This window comes from Triticum urartu, chromosome 3 (genome assembly GCF_003073215.2).
Source record: "Triticum urartu cultivar G1812 chromosome 3, Tu2.1, whole genome shotgun sequence".
Taxonomy (NCBI): Eukaryota; Viridiplantae; Streptophyta; class Magnoliopsida; order Poales; family Poaceae; genus Triticum; species Triticum urartu.
In genome coordinates, this window is record NC_053024.1 from 522,323,947 (window position 1) to 522,341,474 (window position 17,528).

A 17,528-nucleotide genomic window follows, 5' to 3' on the forward strand; every position below is an offset into this window, starting at 1 on the left:
TCCTAATGCTTTCGTTTTTAGCTTGATGTAGGAAGTGGGTGTTATCACCTTGTAGTCTGTTTTTATTTATTTATTCCTTTTTAATTCACTTCTCCGAGTTCTGTTTATCTGGCTTCTACTAAATGGATCTAGGTTGCTCTGAGTATTGATCTAAACAAGAAGTAACTTCATGTCAGGATGCAGTTCCTGCGAGGAGGGAAGTATGGTCAACCTCGAGATCATGTTTCCAAAATGAGGCTGGATTACACACAAGGTGCCAGTTCCCTAATGATGCTGGATTAGACACAAGGTGCAAATTCCCAGATGATGCTGGATTACACACAAGCCAGGTGGAGTCGTCAGCTGTTCGTGTCCTCCTGGAATTAGTAAAGGCTGAAAGAAAGCGTGCAGCAGCCCTTGAGAATGTAGCTAAGTTCCTGAAGAAGCGAAAAGAGCAATCAGATGCTCTCTTCACCCAAGCCAAAGAAGAGATGGAAGAAGCCAGAAATAAGCTAGCAGAGGCAGAGTAGGCTAGGCGTCTCCTGCTATCTAAAACTGTTGTCAATACAAAATTTCCTTCATAATAGCTAGGTTCAAATGTTTATCCAATCAGCATGCCTGTTGTGATGTCCGTGCATCAACTGATGTGGCACAAAATGTTTTTTTTGGGTCATGTAATAACAGCATTACTTTCCAAACAATAACAGACGAAGCATAGGACATGGTATAGTTCACGCGCAAGCCCGACATTCCAAGTTCAACTTCCACATCAAACTCATGTTCACAGATATCTGCACATTCATACATAATGTCCACAACCATGATTCACTTCAAAGCCAAAAAAATGTGAGGAGAGTTATAAATAAAGAAAATCCTCTACTAGTTCCTGCTACTAGTGCGAGCACAACAAGTCAAGACCATGCGTAAATTAATTATATTGTAGTCATCTTTTGTGTTCTAAAATGCCTGCCGGCTCGCGGAAGGACGTGTTGCCGGCACACGCGCGGATTGAATGAAGGCAGGTGGGGCAGTCTTAAGTTGGTTGCACGCGGCGAGGAGGTGTGCTCAGCCGGGCCTGCAGCGAGTGCGGCCCTCTTGGCCGGCGCACCGGTTCAATGCCTGCGCTATGAGAGGTCGCGTCTGTGTCAGAGCAATCACTCTCTCCAGTCCTTTTTTGTTTGGGTATAACAAAATCTCGTTTTCCATTCACATTTTAGTGGTTGGAGTTGTGCGTGTGTGTCTGTGAGAGAGAGAGGAGAAGGTAGTCGGGGTTGTCTGATTGGTAAACAAATGAATAATGTCAGTATGGGATGGAGACGAAAAGGAGACCGCAACAAATGTTGTGTCTACAGGAGAGATAGAGAGAGTAATTTTAGTGGTATGAGTCATATGTAGAGACATATAGGGTGTGTGAGAGAATCACATCGAGAGAAATACAAAGTGAAAGATGAGTGGAGACTGTGTGTTTGGTGGTGAAAAAGAAAGCTTAGGTACCGAGTGATACCAGAGATCAGTAGAGACGTGAGAGATAATGAAAACCGTGTAATTTATAATGATAGGGAGAGTGTGACACTTCTCAAGGGAGACGTCGAGAGACCATGTTTGCGAGGATAGGAGCAACATGAAGTGAGCGTGCGGGTGAGCTGGAGAAAAGAGAGTGATAGCTACCTGAAGGAGCATGCATGCGAGAGAGATGGACATGAAAGGAGTGACCAAAAAAGGGATTCAAATATTTGAATTCAAGATGATGATACATGTAATCCATACTCAAACCAAAATTGATCTATCAAACATGCATACTCATATGAATTCACGCACATCTATGTTATTTAATATGTAGATATTACTGATCCATACATTTTAGTATAACATAATTTGGTTAAAAAATTTCGAATTCAACCTTAAGATTTTGAGATCGTTGTATTTGTAAATCATATTATACATATAAAGGAGCAGAATTCTTTGTTCTGCTTTTGAAAGTATATACATAAAAAAATGATGTATATAGAATGTAATTCCAATTGAAAATGGATCCCGTCCGAAAAAAATAGAATACAAACGGGATTCGAATTGAGTTGGCATGGTAAACGTGCACTCTGCAAAATTTGAACGAAGCGGGGAAAGTCGCAGTAACGGCCCGAAACCAAAATCTGCGAGATGGAAATCACTACTGCCTATCCCTGCCACGCAAAGCCTATATGCTGGATTTCTATAGGTTTCGATAGGGGTAGGTTTGTAATTTCAGCCAAACGTGACGTAACCGCCTCTCACCCGGATTCATACACGGTGGTCGCCAAAACACAGTGTGTCCTCGGCCGAAATCGACTGCCTCCCCGATTCATATCCATACACAGTGGGTGCCAAAAACAAACTCTCGTCGGCAAATATTCGGTGTATGCGAGATTACCGTCCTATCCCCAACCGACTAGTGTTGTTGTGACGTAGTAGAAATTTGAAACGAGGGCTAAGTTTGTAAATTTCCTCGCATTTGAGACAAGCGCGCTCTGAATACATGGTTCCCCCCTTCCTCCCTACCTCCCTTTTCCTCATTCGTACTCCGTGGGCGCCAAAACACCCTCCCCACCCCACCCTCCTCCGTCCGCCACCCCATCCACCGCCGTCCTCCTCCACCATGCCGGAGCTGATACCCCAACGCCGCCGTCCATTACAAGAGATCGACCTCTCTCATCCACGGCTTCGTACCGGGATCCTTGCATCCCGTCCTCTCGCTTCATCCCCGCCGTCATCCACCTTGCCGGCGCCGCTCCTACGACCGTCTACCCTCCTAGATCTGCTTCCACGCCCCCGACAGCCATTGCTACCGCATCACCGTCAAATTCTCAGCAGATGCGTACACGGCGCCGCACCAGAGGCGGTACTCTTTCGTATCTGCTCAACTTATTTATCGCAGCAAGAAAATAGATCGCCACTGCTTTACTCTGATTTCTTGTCTTGGTTGCGAAGTTGCCTTTGTCCGGTTTGCACCTTCAGAACCGCCATGGCACGCTCAACACCATACTCGCAATGCTTATGATTTTCCCCTTTTATATTCCACACTAGTTAAATCACAGTAGACTAAGTTTCAAAATTGGGCTAGTCGATTTTTCAGAGCTCGCCGGTGCGATCGAAGGGGCTCGGGTGGTTGTGGGGCCTCGCCGAACGAAGAAAACTCGACGCGGGTGGGGGTTGGGGTGGGGTGGGGGTGGGGGTGGTGGAGGAACACAGGCGGTGGGGGCCGGTGGTCCGGCCGGCGGCCCGTGCGGTGTTCTGTATGGGAAGAATCAGAGACGAGGAAGAAGAAGGGTTAGGAGACGTAGGATCTTCATCCAACCGCCTGAAATGGTCGAGAGACAGCTAGGAGTTGCATTCTTAATGCACTCTGGTTCATCATGTGTGGGCACTGCGCAACCAACATTTTATTATCCAAAATCTGCTTGCTCTTCTTTACCATGTTCCTCTTCCGTTCTTCTTTAATATGTACTCTCTCCGTTCCTAAATACAAGTCTTTGTATAGATTCCACCATGGACTACATATGGAGCAAAATGAGTGAATCTACACTCTAAAATGTACCTGGATACATCTGTATGTGATCCATAGTGGAAATCTCTACCAAGACTTATATTTTGGAACGGAGGGAGTATGATAGTAGTACAGTATGTTCCTTGTACTGAAGATGAGCAGGGACATTTGCAGTGTAGAGGTCTATATGGTCGGTTGTGATGGACACTTTGAGCTTCTTTGATTCGTAGGATCTTGTAAACATAGGAACAGGATTTGTAGTGGCCTGCCCACTTAAATCCTATAAGAATAGCAAGGAAATGCGGGGAGTTGTGTCGCCTTTGAGAGTTACATTGATATTAACAGTACCGCACCTTCACTTGAAGAGAGCTGGTATCCGAAGCCTTTCTAGCCGTACCGGCAATACTAGCACATATATTCCAGCAAGTTCCACTTTGCTGATTTTACTTTGATGCTTAAGGTTTTCCCGTTATATCTACACTATGATATGCGTAGCTGCTTTGTGTCGCACTAGCAGCAGTCCACTCTTGAAGCTAAACACTGCAATGACTTACAAAATTGGCACCAAGGCATTGAGTGCCATTCTGGATGCAATGAAACTCATACGCTCCCTACCTGTTGATTCTTGTTCAGAATATGATCCTAATGACTATTCTAACCTCGACGAGTCAAAGGCAGATGGCATGTCCTGTTCACCCATCAAGGTGCCTGTTCTAATTATGCAGTGTTTTGTTGATTGCGGGTATCTTGCATATGTTGTCTTGCATTTCTTCTACTTTGTTGCACCGCCATCTGCTTAGTTTACTCATCATATATGTCGACATGACATGCCCATCCATTATCAATACATATTCCATCTGTCATCATACCATGTTTTTCCACTCAAATGATGTTCTTGTGCATCAGACATCAAAAAGGAAGAGGGTGATTGCCGAACCTGAAGGAGCACCAGAAAATTCCTTGAAAAACGTGGTGGTGCCGGAGAAATCAGACAGCACCCCACTTATATTGGTTGTACAACCAGTGACACAAAACGTAGGACCGACTCCAGCAGACTGTACCCATACTTCACTAGCCACACCACTAGCCCCACCACACAGGACCTGCACTCCAGCAAAAGGTATACCAATTTCATTTGCCATAGCACCAGCTGTACCATAGAAAAATCCCACTCCAGCAAAAAGTACAGCAAGTCCATCGGCCGAAGACCTATCCCAACTGCAGAGACGGCCAATTCATGCAGATTGGAACCCCATTCCATTTATTCCCAGTTTAAAAGACAATGCTTTCAATGTTGTTAGGGACTACGTGCATATATTCCCATCATGGGAAGATTATTGTGAAGACAAACACCATTTTCACATCTTCCTTTCCAACTTACGTGTAAGTGCTATTATTCATGGCTATTATTTTCCTGTTTTCTGCTGATTGAACACATCAATGATTTACATTACATTGTTGTAACTAGGCGAGGGTCAATCTGTATAGTCATGACGAGCAAAGCTTTCTTGTGCTTTTCAAGGAAGCATTGCAGCAGTATTGGTGTTACCTGAGGAAATCAAACTTTGATGGCAAGTCTAGAAACGAATTTCTGGTGAAGTCTCCTGTGCTAAATTTAGAAGACATTGAATGGAAAAACCTTGTTATGCACTGGTCTCGTTCCCAGGATGAGGTACTGTCTATGAAATCACATGACAATTTGAAATTCTACTTTTCCGCATGTGCCTTACGGATCTTTTTTGCAGGAAATCAGCTCGAAGAAGAATTCCGGTTTGACAAGAACGACAGGATATCTCAAATATGCTGCCCACTGCTTTGTCTTGTTAGTACCTATTGTCCTGTATCACTGTACTTGCATACATACCTGGTTCATTATGTGACAGCAGTATGCATGATATCTTTCTTATCAATTGTTCGCTCCAAATTATCTGATCTGTATGAATGGTTACATTAGTGTAGAATATATCCAATGCCAATGTGTTTTTAGCTCTGCATTGTTCTTGTAAGTACATGCTGTCCTTTATCAGTGTACTTATAATGACAGGTAGTTGTTCATGTACCATCACTCTACAGCTTATTTTCCTTTGCCCTCCATTTTCTACACATCAGATCTATATTTACTCTTACCATAAGGTTGGTACTGAAGAAGTTTAGCTATGCATTGCTCTTGGCTGTACCTTTTGCCTGTATCGCTGCACTTACATTTATAGCTACTTGGTTATGTAGCATCACTCTTCATCTTATCTTAAATATTCTCCATTTTTTCGTATATTATCACATCTATATTTACTCTTAACAAAATGTAGAATAAAGGCAATGCTTTTGAAGAAGATTCTGTGGTAAACTTCTTGAATTCCCCCCCCCCCCCATCAGCATGGACAAGGCCTTTATAGAGCCTGTCTTCACCAATAATGTAAGTTTGTCCATCTCAAGCCTTCAAACTTTGTTGTATATATTTGGTTAGGCATGACTGCAAGAGCTGTTTATTTTTGGTGTTTGCATCAAATTGCTTGTTTAAAGTTTATTATATGTAGTTCATAAACAAAAGTTCGTCCTTTCTCAATTTAAGTTTTCAGTTGTACAACCAAGTTCCTTCTTCATACCATGTAAATTAAACTATACAGAGCAAGTTATCTTCTTTTGCACTGCATGTATGCTTCTGTTCTTCATCTGTAATCCAGTGGTGTGGTGAACCTACCCACTACAGCACAATGTCATATTCTGCAATGTCTTAACTATGAAAAATGTCATATCATTCTACTATTATTTAAATCGTCTCTTTATTTGCCAATCTGAAATGGTATATGACAGCACACTAACCATTGATACTTATGAGTTCTTGATCTGTAATCCAGTGGTGTTGTGAAGCTGCCAACTCATTCACAACGTCATTTCCTGCCATGTCTTGACCTGAACAATACCATATTGTGTTAATGCAAATTTAAACTGTGTCACTTTATTCATCAGTTAGAAATGTGATGAATTGTCAGCACTGATACTTTTATGTGCAAAACCTGTCATCTGTCTGCTTGTTTATCTTTCAGAGTGAGGAAGATATAAGTGTTGAACAAGCGCAGTCTCATCATCTTGCTCAGCTGCTTGCGCTGCAGCTCCCCAGCATGGCTAACCTTTCTTGAACTCTATTGAAGTGCTATCGGTTTTGTATATTATTTTGTCGGCGTGTTTATTTGCACTGGTGGCGATCTTTGATACCCAGTGTATGTAATCTGCTGCCTTCTTGTGCTTTATTATCATAGTGGCGAACTTTGATGCCCAGTGGATGTAATATGCCGTAATTTCTTTATTGTATAGTATAGGTTTTTTCTTATTCACGATGCTGCAGTTATTTTACTGTATATATATATATCCTGTCTTCGCAGTAAACCGGCCAAACCGTAAAATTACTGTACATAATCGGGCCGTCATGCAATCACGATGTAGGTTGGGCCTGAAACGTGCCGATCAGCTCACGGGCCGGCAGCAGCCCGAAATGAACCCCGGTCCATGATTGTGCGAATCAAATCACGGGCTTTTAACAGGCCGAAAAATTGTCTCGGTCCTTGTTTGGCCCAATCAGATATCAGCTGCGAGCAGGCTGGATGCAAACCGGGTCGTAGTTAGGCCCAACTATATGACGGGCTTTTAACAGGCTGAAATTAATATAGGGCCGAAATGTTAAACGGGCCCTTAACAGGCCAAAACTAATATCAGGCCGAATTACTAAGTGGGCCTTTAGCAAGTGGACCCAAAAGCATAGTGTCCAGTTGACGGGCCGAATCTGATATGGGCCATAATTAGGCCCAAAACCTCTTAAAGGGCCAGACCTGATCTGGGCCGTAATTTGGCCCAGAACGTGGTAGGCTTTTAACGGGCCGGATCTCATATGGGCCACTATTAGGCCCGGAGCGTGGTAGGCCATTAATAGACCGTATCAAATATGGGCCGGCATTTGGCCCAAAACATGGCAGCCAGTTAATGGGCTGTCCTACTAGGGTCCTCAAAATCTTGTGGGCCTATAGCTAGGCCGTCCCATTAATGTCGGCGAAATCTCGTGGGCCTTTAGCTGGGCCGGCCCATTATGATCCGCAAGAATTTTGTGGGCCTTTACCTGGGCCGGCCTATTATGGCACTCAAAAATCTTGTGGGTTTGTACCTGGGCCGACCCATTATGGGCCGCGAAATCTTGTGGGCCTTTAGCTGGGCCAGCCCATTATGGTACGCAAAATCTCATGGGCCTTTAGCTGGGCCGGCCCATTATGGTCCGCAAAATCTTGTGGGCCTTTAGTTGGGCCGACCCATTTAAACTTGTTGGGTCGTGCCACATGTCGATGTATCATAGGTGCCTTTTATCCAGTGAGTGGATGACATCTGTCCCGACGATGAGCCGACACGTGTTTCCTCTAGCCAATGATGATTTTACACATGGAAAATCCCCATTGTTCGGGGCTGTTAACAGGTTATCGGATCCAAAACCCAACCCGATAGCTTAACGGTGCTCCGTTATGGTGGATGCCACGTGTCGGTCACCCTTGACGAAAGCACTTCTATGATGCGCGATTTATCGTCATGGAAGTGGACACTTCCGTGATGATAATTTTGGTAATGTCATGGAACACTTCTACGATAGCACGGGTATGACTATCTTTATTCTGTCATAAATTTGTCATGGATGTACATGCATGACAAAAAAAGCGACCTACTGTGACAAACACGTATCATCACGGAAGTGTATTTTTTTGTAGTAATACTGGTCCATGTAGAGGCACGCATGTGTCGTAGTAGAGGTGTGCACATAGCATGTACACGTACGTACAGCGGCCAGTGTGCAAGAAAGAAAATATGACCACGTACGTGCATACAGGCAGAGTCTCGAATGCCTACTCGCGCATACGTACAGCTAGGGCTCGTGTACATGGCTGGGTCGGAACAGAGAAACTGTGTCATCGTTGTGTTCATGGGGAGCGAACCAGCTGGGTTGGAACGGAATGCATCGTTGTGTTCATCAGGAGGGCTTGGACGGAACACCCGATGAAAACGAGGCCTGGCGTACCGCACAATGGAGGAAACGGCCTGGTGTTCGACCGGCCATGTTCGAAACGGGATCCTGTTCATCGAGAGGGGTCTGGCGTACCGCAAAACGGAGGAAACAGACCTCCTATGGTCGAAAGGGGGGGTCTTGTTGATCAGGTGGGGTGTGGCATACCGCAAAACGGAGGAAATGAACTTGTGTTGGAGCCAAGGTTGGAAAAAGCGATAGGCGTAAGCGATGCTGTTGGCCTTCGCCTAGTGCCTAGGCGGTGCCTAAGCGCCCTAGGTGCGACCTAGGCGGTAATATAGTTTTTACTCATAGTGTACTTATGATTATTATATGGGTGTTGATATTACTTTAGGGCATATAAATAAGTTAATTACCATATATTGCCATTGGAATATAACCCATTTGGCATATCAGTACAGTATGTGGCATGATTTCCTGCTTGGGTAGGCAATTCCTTGATTAACTTGCCTAGACCTCCATTTATACCCTAGGTGAGGCGTTTGGCTATTGCCTAGCACCCAGGCGTGCCTAAGCGCATCCTAGGCATTGCCTTTTCCAACAGAGGTTGGAGCGCTACGGTCGAAACGAGGGTCATGTTCATCGGGAGGGGTGTGGCGTATCGCAAAACGGGACTCCACGGGATACTGTTCATCTCCACCATCGACCCCCTCCAGCTTCCATGGGCTACTATTCATCCACCGTCGACCTCCTCCAACCTCCACCTGTGACTATTCATCCACGGGCTCCTGTTCATCCAGCCTCCACCGCGCGCTACTCCACCGGCTACTGTTCAACCAGCCCTCTCCACGGGCTCCTGTTCAACCACCCCTCCACGGGCTACTGTTCATCCAGCCCTCCACCATCTACTGTTCATCGAGCCCTCCACGGGGTGGTCCTGTTCATCCAGCCATCCACGGGGTCCTGTTCATCCAGCCATCCACGGGGTCCTGTTCATCCAGCCCCAACCGGCTCGATCGATCGAGGTCCTGTACACCAGAGGCAACACCACGGGGTCCTGTTCATCCACCCCCACCGGGAACTGTTCATCCAAAACCCCCCAGCAACACTCACTATTCATCCAGAGGCAGCATCGATCTGCTTCAGTTAGCAGCAGTAGCAAAGGAATCGCTCGATCTGGTTCAGTTAACAGCCATCGATCGATCGATCGGGTTTAGTAATGTGTAGCCTGCAGTGCAATTGCTCGGGTTCAGTAGGCGAACACCTCGCTCGGGGTTCAGTTAGAGCCCAATGCCTCGCACCCACGCGTGCGAGTGTACGAGAGAAATGCGCATCGCTCGGCCCCGACCACCCACCGTAACCGGGAACACCCCGATATTTTCCTCGCCCTCGCTTCTACCATGGTTTTTCCGTCATGGATGACCCAAAGAATGTCATGCAGCTGCGTCTCCGGCCCGCCGAGGACGAAAAGCCCATTTAATGTCTTGATTTTTTGTCATACAAGTAGGAGCCCACCACATCTATGATTATACTGGGTTTTGTCACAATTATCGTCATAGAAGTGTCATAAGTATGACAGAAAAAAATTTGTTCGGCCCAAAATGTCACAGATGTGCCTTTTTTGTAGTGGAGGTAAGCTCAAGACATAAGAAAAGATGGGATACATGCCACAGGGATGGACCCATGTGGCCTGGGAATGATGCAGCCCTGGGGGCACTCCCAGCTAAATAAACTTGGAAAGTGTTACCTGGTTCTGTTGATGAAGGGGTGTAGAGGCGGCTGAAGGTACACGGCGAAGGGGTTGCTCCTCACGAGCCACCGGGGCCCTGAGCCTCGGGAGGCTCTAGGGTCCAGGCGGTTCCTTGAGGATCGTCACCATCTCCGCCAGGACTGCATGGTGCCTGGCCTCCTGACCCACCATGACGCTCCGCAGGTTGCGCTGGAAGGCAGCAGCCACGCTCGATAGGCCGAACGGCATGCGAACGTAGCTGTGAGGTGGTCCTTCGCAGCGCCCAACACGCGAAGGCCAGAAGCACTCCTGAGGTGCGGCTTGGTTGAGCCCTAGGATGTCGATGCCGACGCACAGGTCACCACCCTCACCTGGGTGGGGAGCGACGCTAGGTGGGCAGCGGTCGCCGCGTATTGCTATTGCTTCCTAAAGCTCCTGAGATGCCTTGGTGATGAACTCCTGAGTGTCGGGAGCTCCTTGCATAGTTTCCTCCTGAGGGAGACATGCCGCGAAGCACGCCTCCAAGTGGTGCCTGAGCGCCTCCCTCGCGACGTTGGCAAGGTCTGAGGCCCTCCAGAAGAGAGCCCCCGAGCCCTGCCCGAGGAGGGCGCCGGGCGCACCTTCCTATGCGATAGAGGGAGGCGCCCAGGTGCGGGCGCTGATCCTGACGAGGTACCACTTGCGTCGCTGCCCTCCCGAGGTCCGTCACGAAGTAGCTGCTTCTTCTTCTTGGGGACGACCTTAGGAGGGTACCGAGCTGCTTTGTTGTCGGTGTCTTCGATTGATGCTTCTTGGAAGGCACGCTCGAGGGAGCACACCGCATCTATTTCTTCACAGGGGACTGTGATGATCCCGCCGCTCCCTGGCATCTTGAGGACGTTCTAGCCATGGTGCGTCACTGCCATGAACTTGGCCAGGGCTGGATACCCGAGGATGGCATTGTATGGCAGACGGATGTGCGCGACATCGAAGTCAATGAGCTCGGTGCGGTAGTTGTTGTGTTCTCCAAAGGTGACTGGGAGGCGGACCTGACCTATCGGCATGGTTGAGCCGTCGGTCACTCCTGAGAAGGGTTTGGTAGGTTGAAGCTGATCGTAGGGCACTTGTAGGTTGTCGAACGTCTCGACGGATAGGACGTTGAGCCCTGCGCCGCCATCGATGAGGGTCTTGGTGACTTGCACGTTGCTTATGACGGGTGAAAAAAGCATTGGGAGAGCGCCAGCGGTAGCCGCACACTTGAGCTGATCTGCCGAACTGAAAGTGATGGCACACTTGGACCACCTGAGCGGGCGAGTGGCCTCGAGCTTGGGGAGGACCGCGTTCACCTCCCGAGAAAACTGCCTGAAGATACGCTGTGAGGCTGGGGCTTGAGCTCTGCCCAAGATGCAGGCGATAGCACGCGGCTCCTGGAAGTCCCCAGCCCCCTCGTCTTGATGGTGGTCATTGTTCCTTCTTGGTGGTGGCTACAGCGGAGGAAGACCGGGGTTGCCTTGAGGGCGATCCTCACGAGGCTGATCCCTCCAAGCGCCCTCGCGAGGCTGATCTTGCCAGCAGTCCTCACGAGGCTGATCTTGCCAGCGGTATCGCCATTCCTGGCGTGGGCCATGGTCGTCCCAGCATCCTCTGCCACCTCCTCCTCGGCTGTAGCCTCGGTCGTTGCACTCGGGGCATCGACCGAAGCGTCCGTCGCGAATGGCTCTGAGCTCTAGACAATCGTTGGTGTTGTGCTGTGCATGCTGTAGAAGGTGCAGAGCAGTCGACTGCCCTTGGATGACTCAGGCTGGTCCCTGCCGCGCTTCATGTCCGGCTCTGCGGCGAGCACGGCGTCTCCCTTGTGCTTCACGTCCTTGGCCTTGGATTTCTTCTCCTCCGGGTCGGCAGCTGGGAGCTCAAGGAGGGAAAGGCGCCCTTCCTCAGCCGTTGCGCACTTGGTCGCCAAGTTAAACAGCTCCAGGGATGTGCACAGCTCCTTGTGGATGGTGAGCTCCTCCTTCATCTTGACGTCGCGGACGCCATCAGAGAACGCAGAGATGATGGCCTCATCCGTCACCTTGGGGATCTTGAGGCGGACGTTGTTGAAGCATTGGATATACTTCTGGAGGGTCTCTCCCGGTTGTTGCTTGATGCGGCGCAGGTCACCTTCGGCTGGGGGGCGGTCGCGAGTGCCCTGGAAGTTGGCGACGAAGCGGTCGCGCATCTCGTTCCAGGAAGAGATGGAGCTTGGAGGCAGGTTCAAGAGCCATGGGCGTGCGCCATCCTTGAGAGCCATAGGGAACTAGTTCGCCATGACTTTCTCATCTCAGTTGGCTGCCTTGATGCTCAGCTTGTAGAGCTGCAGGAACTCAGCGGGGTCGGGGGTGCCGACGTAGCGAGGAGGCAGATCCGGCTTGAACTTGCCCGGCTAGACGACGCTACGCAGCTCGGGAGTGAAGGCGTGGCAGCCGGCCATAGTCACTAGGGCCCGCCGTGGAGGTGGAGCCTGGTCTTGGCGCCCGCGCGCCACCATGGCAAGCGGCGCATGGCCCTGCCACGGCAAGCGATCCTGACGCAGCGGTGCGGGGAGCGGTGGAGCGTTCTCTTGCAGTCAAGGAACTTCTTGACAGCTTCTTTCTTCACGCATGGGCGCTAGGTGCGGCGGGTCGCGCCGCGGAGCCACGCGCCTTGGCGCCAGGGCAACGTCTTGGTGTAGGGGTGGTGGAGGTGCTGCGTGAGCTACGTCGCCCATAGCTGGCGGTGGACAAGGCAGCGAGAGGGACGGTGCAGGGGAGCCCCTGCGGTGCTGACGAGCTCGGCGATGCGGTCCAGCCAGTCCTCGTAGAGGTCGTCGATTGGGCGGTAACACAGGAGCTCGCGCACCATGAGTAGTGCGGCCCGCGCGTCTGTGGGAGTGTGACAAGCGTGAGACAAGGAACCGGCGGGGGTCAGTGATGGAGTGGCGGTGCGGTCGTCCTGCCGCACCGAGGGGTGCAACGAGGATGCTTGCTGCTCATTCCCCACCAGCCCGGTGGCGGCGTTGGCGGCGTTTGACGGAGAACGATGGGGAGGCCCACCGACAGGAGCTGTCTGGGCGACGTGGGAGGCGAGGGTGGCCCGGTGCTCAGCTCGGGCGCAACGAGCGTCCGACATGGTTGTGACGAAGCGGTGGAACATGGAGCGACGGAAGGAAAGCTTCGGCGCACCCCTACCTGGCGCGCCAAATGTTGGATTTTGGGTTCCGGCAAAACCCTTAAGGTTCGAACACTGGGGTGCACGCGAAGATCTCCCCCTACCAACTCACACCCTCAACCTCGCCACGATCGCTAAGGCTAACTCGACGAACTCGCAACACAAGGGACACAAGATTTATACTGGTTCGGGCCACCGTTGTGGTGTAATAAGCTACTCTAGTGTGGTGTGGTGGATTGCCTCCTGGGCTGATGATGTACAGTACATGGGGAAGAACAGCCTCCTGAGGTGAGGTGTTCTTGTGCTTGGTGGGTGTGAGGCTAAGGATGTAATGGCTCCGATCCAAGATGAGGTCGATCCCCTAGCTATGGTGGTGGCTAGTCCTACTTATAGAGGCCCTGGTCCTCTCCCCAAATATTGAGCGGGAAGGGAGCCAACAACGGCCAATTTGAAAAGAGACAGCTAGTATAGCTTATCCTGACAAAAGTAGTCTTAGCCTACCAAAGGCTTTGGTGATGCTGCTGCCTTGGGCTCCATAGTGACCTCCGTCTTGCCGTCCTGCTAGTCTTGGTCTCGTTTCACCGATATGGAAACCTTTGCTTGACGCATCGGTACTCTACATCTGCGCTTGCCTCCTTAGCACCAAAGACTAACACAAGGACACTATGCACGCTGGCGCCCGCCTGGTCTCGATCGTCATGGATCACGTCATTGGGACCTCGCGAGGTTTGCCTAGCCTCGATCTCTCCGCCCCTAGCGAGCCAGCCCGATGAGGCTGCTCCCGGGGAGGTCTTGTGTCGTCCGCCTCGCGAGGCTTGGTCCCTCGTGAGGGTCTTGCATGCTTGTTGGTGAAGATGGGCCGTACGGGCCCACTTGTAGAGCCACGCCATGGGTCATAGGCAGGCAAGTCTGGGGATCCCCGTTCCCAGAACGCCGACACTCCTAGAGGTCGTCAACTGGGCGGTAGCGCAGGATCTTGCGTGCCATGAGCAGTGCGGCCTGCGCGTCCATGGGCGCGCGACGAGCGTGGGACGATGAGCTGGCCGGAGTCAGCGAAGGGGTTGCGGTGCGGCCGTCTCGCTGCACGGAGGGGTGCAGTGATGATGCTTGCTGCTCGTTTGTTGCCGGGACGGAAGCGGCATTGGCAACAAGTGATGGAGAACAGCGGGGAGGTCCGCCAACGGGCGCCGTCTGGGCGACGCGAGCGGCCAGGGTGGCTCAGCGCTTGGCGTGAGCTCGGCAAGCGTGTGACATGGACGTGGTGGAGTCACGGAATGTGTTTCGGCAGAAGGAAAGCTTCAATGCACCCCTACCTGGCGCACCAAATGTCAGATTTCGGGTTCCGGCAAAACCCTTGAGGTTCGAACACTGGGGTGCGCACGAAGATCTTTCTCCCCAGCTCACGCTCTCGCAACGATCTCAGAACCTAACTCGCCGAACCTGAAGAACAAAGGACACATGGTTTATACTGGTTCGGACCACTGATGTGGTGTAATACGCTACTCCAATGTGGTGTGGTGGATTGCCTCTTGGGCTGAGGATGAACAAGTAAAAGGAAAAAACAGCCTCCTAAGAAGAGGTGTTCTTGGGCTCAATGAGCTTGTGTGATTGAGGATGGAATGGATCCGATCCAAGATGAGTTGCCTCCTACTGTGGTGGCTATTCCTATTTATAGAGCCCCTATTCCTCTTCCCAAATGTAGGCGGGAAGGGATCCAACAACGGCCAAATTTGAAGGGAGACAACTAGTACAAGTTATCCTGACAAAAGGTGGTCTTCGCCTACCAAAGGCTCTGGTGGTGACGTCGTCCTGGGCTCCACGGTGACCTCTGTCCTGCTGGTCTTGGTTTTGTTGCACTGATATGGAAACCTTTGCCTGATGCCTCGGGATTCCTCGCATGTGCCTGCCCCTTTAGCACCAAAGAGGAAACGAGTACATTGTGCGAGCTGGCGCCCGCCAGGTGCTTGCCTAGCCTTGGTCGTCATGGCTTGCGTCACAGGAACCTCGCGAGGTGCCCCTCGCCTTGATCTCTCCGCCCCTCGCGAGCCAGCCTAGTGAGGCCGCCCCAGAGGAGGTCTTGCGTCATCCCCCTTGCGAGGCTTGGCCCCTCGCGAGGGTCTTGAGTGTTTGCTAGTGAACATGGGCAGTACAGGCCCGCTGGTGGAGCCACGCTGTGGGCCGCAGGCAGGCAAGTCTGTGGACCCCCGTTCCCAGGACACCGATAGGTACTACTACTAGTAGAATCGAGACTTATAAAATGGAAAAATGATTTTTTAGACGAGCCATATAAACCAGAAAGGAGGGAGTAGTAAGTAATATACTACCTCCATAGTGGGTACATACTCCGTAAAATCAGATTTTCCGAAAACTAAGTCGCTCAACCTTTATTTTCTTGTTTCCCTTCCTGCCTCGTTGCCTCGAACAGACTATGCCAAACTCCCCTTCCTGCCGCGCGGGAAAAGACCCGCCCTCTCCTTTTTTTTAGTCCAGGTTTGTATCGATGGATCGCGCGAAGTAGCAAAAACCAAGCCGTGTCTTGTACTCCTCCGTCGATGCTCGCTTTTATGAATTCTCTACTTCCTCTCGCCGACATGTGGGACATATAGCAACCAGGTTGACATGTCATGCACCAAATAACAATGGAGAACAGCAGGGGGATGCACCCCAGTCGTACCGCCCCAGTAGTAGTAATGAGCAATGAGACGTCAAATCAGAATGCCGCACCTTCCCAGACGGACGAAGCAACCATTATCTCACACTTCGCTTCGCCATCATCTCCTTCAACAAAACCATGTAGTATTGCTTCTGCCATTGTTCTGCCTCAAGAGGGACACGCGCATCGCCTTGGTACATCATGAGACGTGGGATCGCATTACAGGCCATGCTCCCTCACCCATCGCTCGGTAAAATCACGTAATTTTTACTACTTCCTCTGTATCGGTTTACAGGGCATGCACGTCGTTCTAGGTTGAGAATTTAACTGGCTATATATGTGATGAACCGTATATGTTTAGAAACTACATCCGCTTAAGAATTGAATGATATACCTTTTATGACATACTAACTCATATTTAGTTAGTCAAATGGATGACCGAGAACTACGTGCGCGCCCTATAAACCGAGACGGAGAGGGTAGTACAGTACGTATATTTTTAGATCAATATAGTCGAGATTCACCAAGGAGAAAAACCAAGTGGTAGGATTCTCCTGTCGTGTTGGCGTAGCAACTCAAGCAGGGTCAGTCCGCACACGAAATGGTGACACACATAACAGGACCCCTTTGGCCGACATGTGGCTCATCCACCGTCTTGTTCCACGTGCGATGCACCAAATTACAGTTCGGAGCAGCGGTTGGACTTGGAGGCACCCCGGTCATAGCGCCGTAGTAGTTGTAAATGAGCGATGAGGGGTCAAATCACAAAGCCCCACCTTTTCAGCATTAAGCTGGACGGACGAAGCAACCATCATTTCACTCTAGGGCGCAAGAGCATAAAGAAAAGAGAAAACCAATGATGCGTGCGACAGCTACCTAGGGCACCCTAGGGTAGGGTCATCCACTACAAATCCATTTTTTAAAGCGCCTCCAATACAAATCCGCTTCTGCCTCGTCCTCTTGAAGAAAACCGATGATGCGTGCGGCGGTAGGGTTTGTAGGAGTACTATGGCTTGCAGGGCCATGTCGTAGTAAATGGGAGAGGGATTGAGTTTGAGTCGACGCCTTAATATGTGTGGGACGATTGGTTTTACGGGAACTAGGCAGCATTTTGGGTTCGGCGACCAGTGGAGATATACATACAAAAAATTGTGGACGTAGGTTTGACCGAAAGGTAATTATGCATGGGCCCTGCATTTTGATATACCTGCGGCCGCTGAAATTTTCTACTCTACTCAAAACTAGTAAGGTACACATGCATTGAAAGCATGAGATTTGGAAGCCAAATTATGAATAAATACACACTATAACATGTAAAGCTTTAAGTCATATATGCATGATGTAGATGTTCGTTTAGTTCTTATAGTTAATCTCATTCAAAATCAATTAGTTTTATGAAAAGGTTAAGATTCAAGGGATTGTGCATTGTAAAGCATAAAGTAAAAAACAAATAATGGCAATTCATTTAGAAAAAAATTTGGGCAAT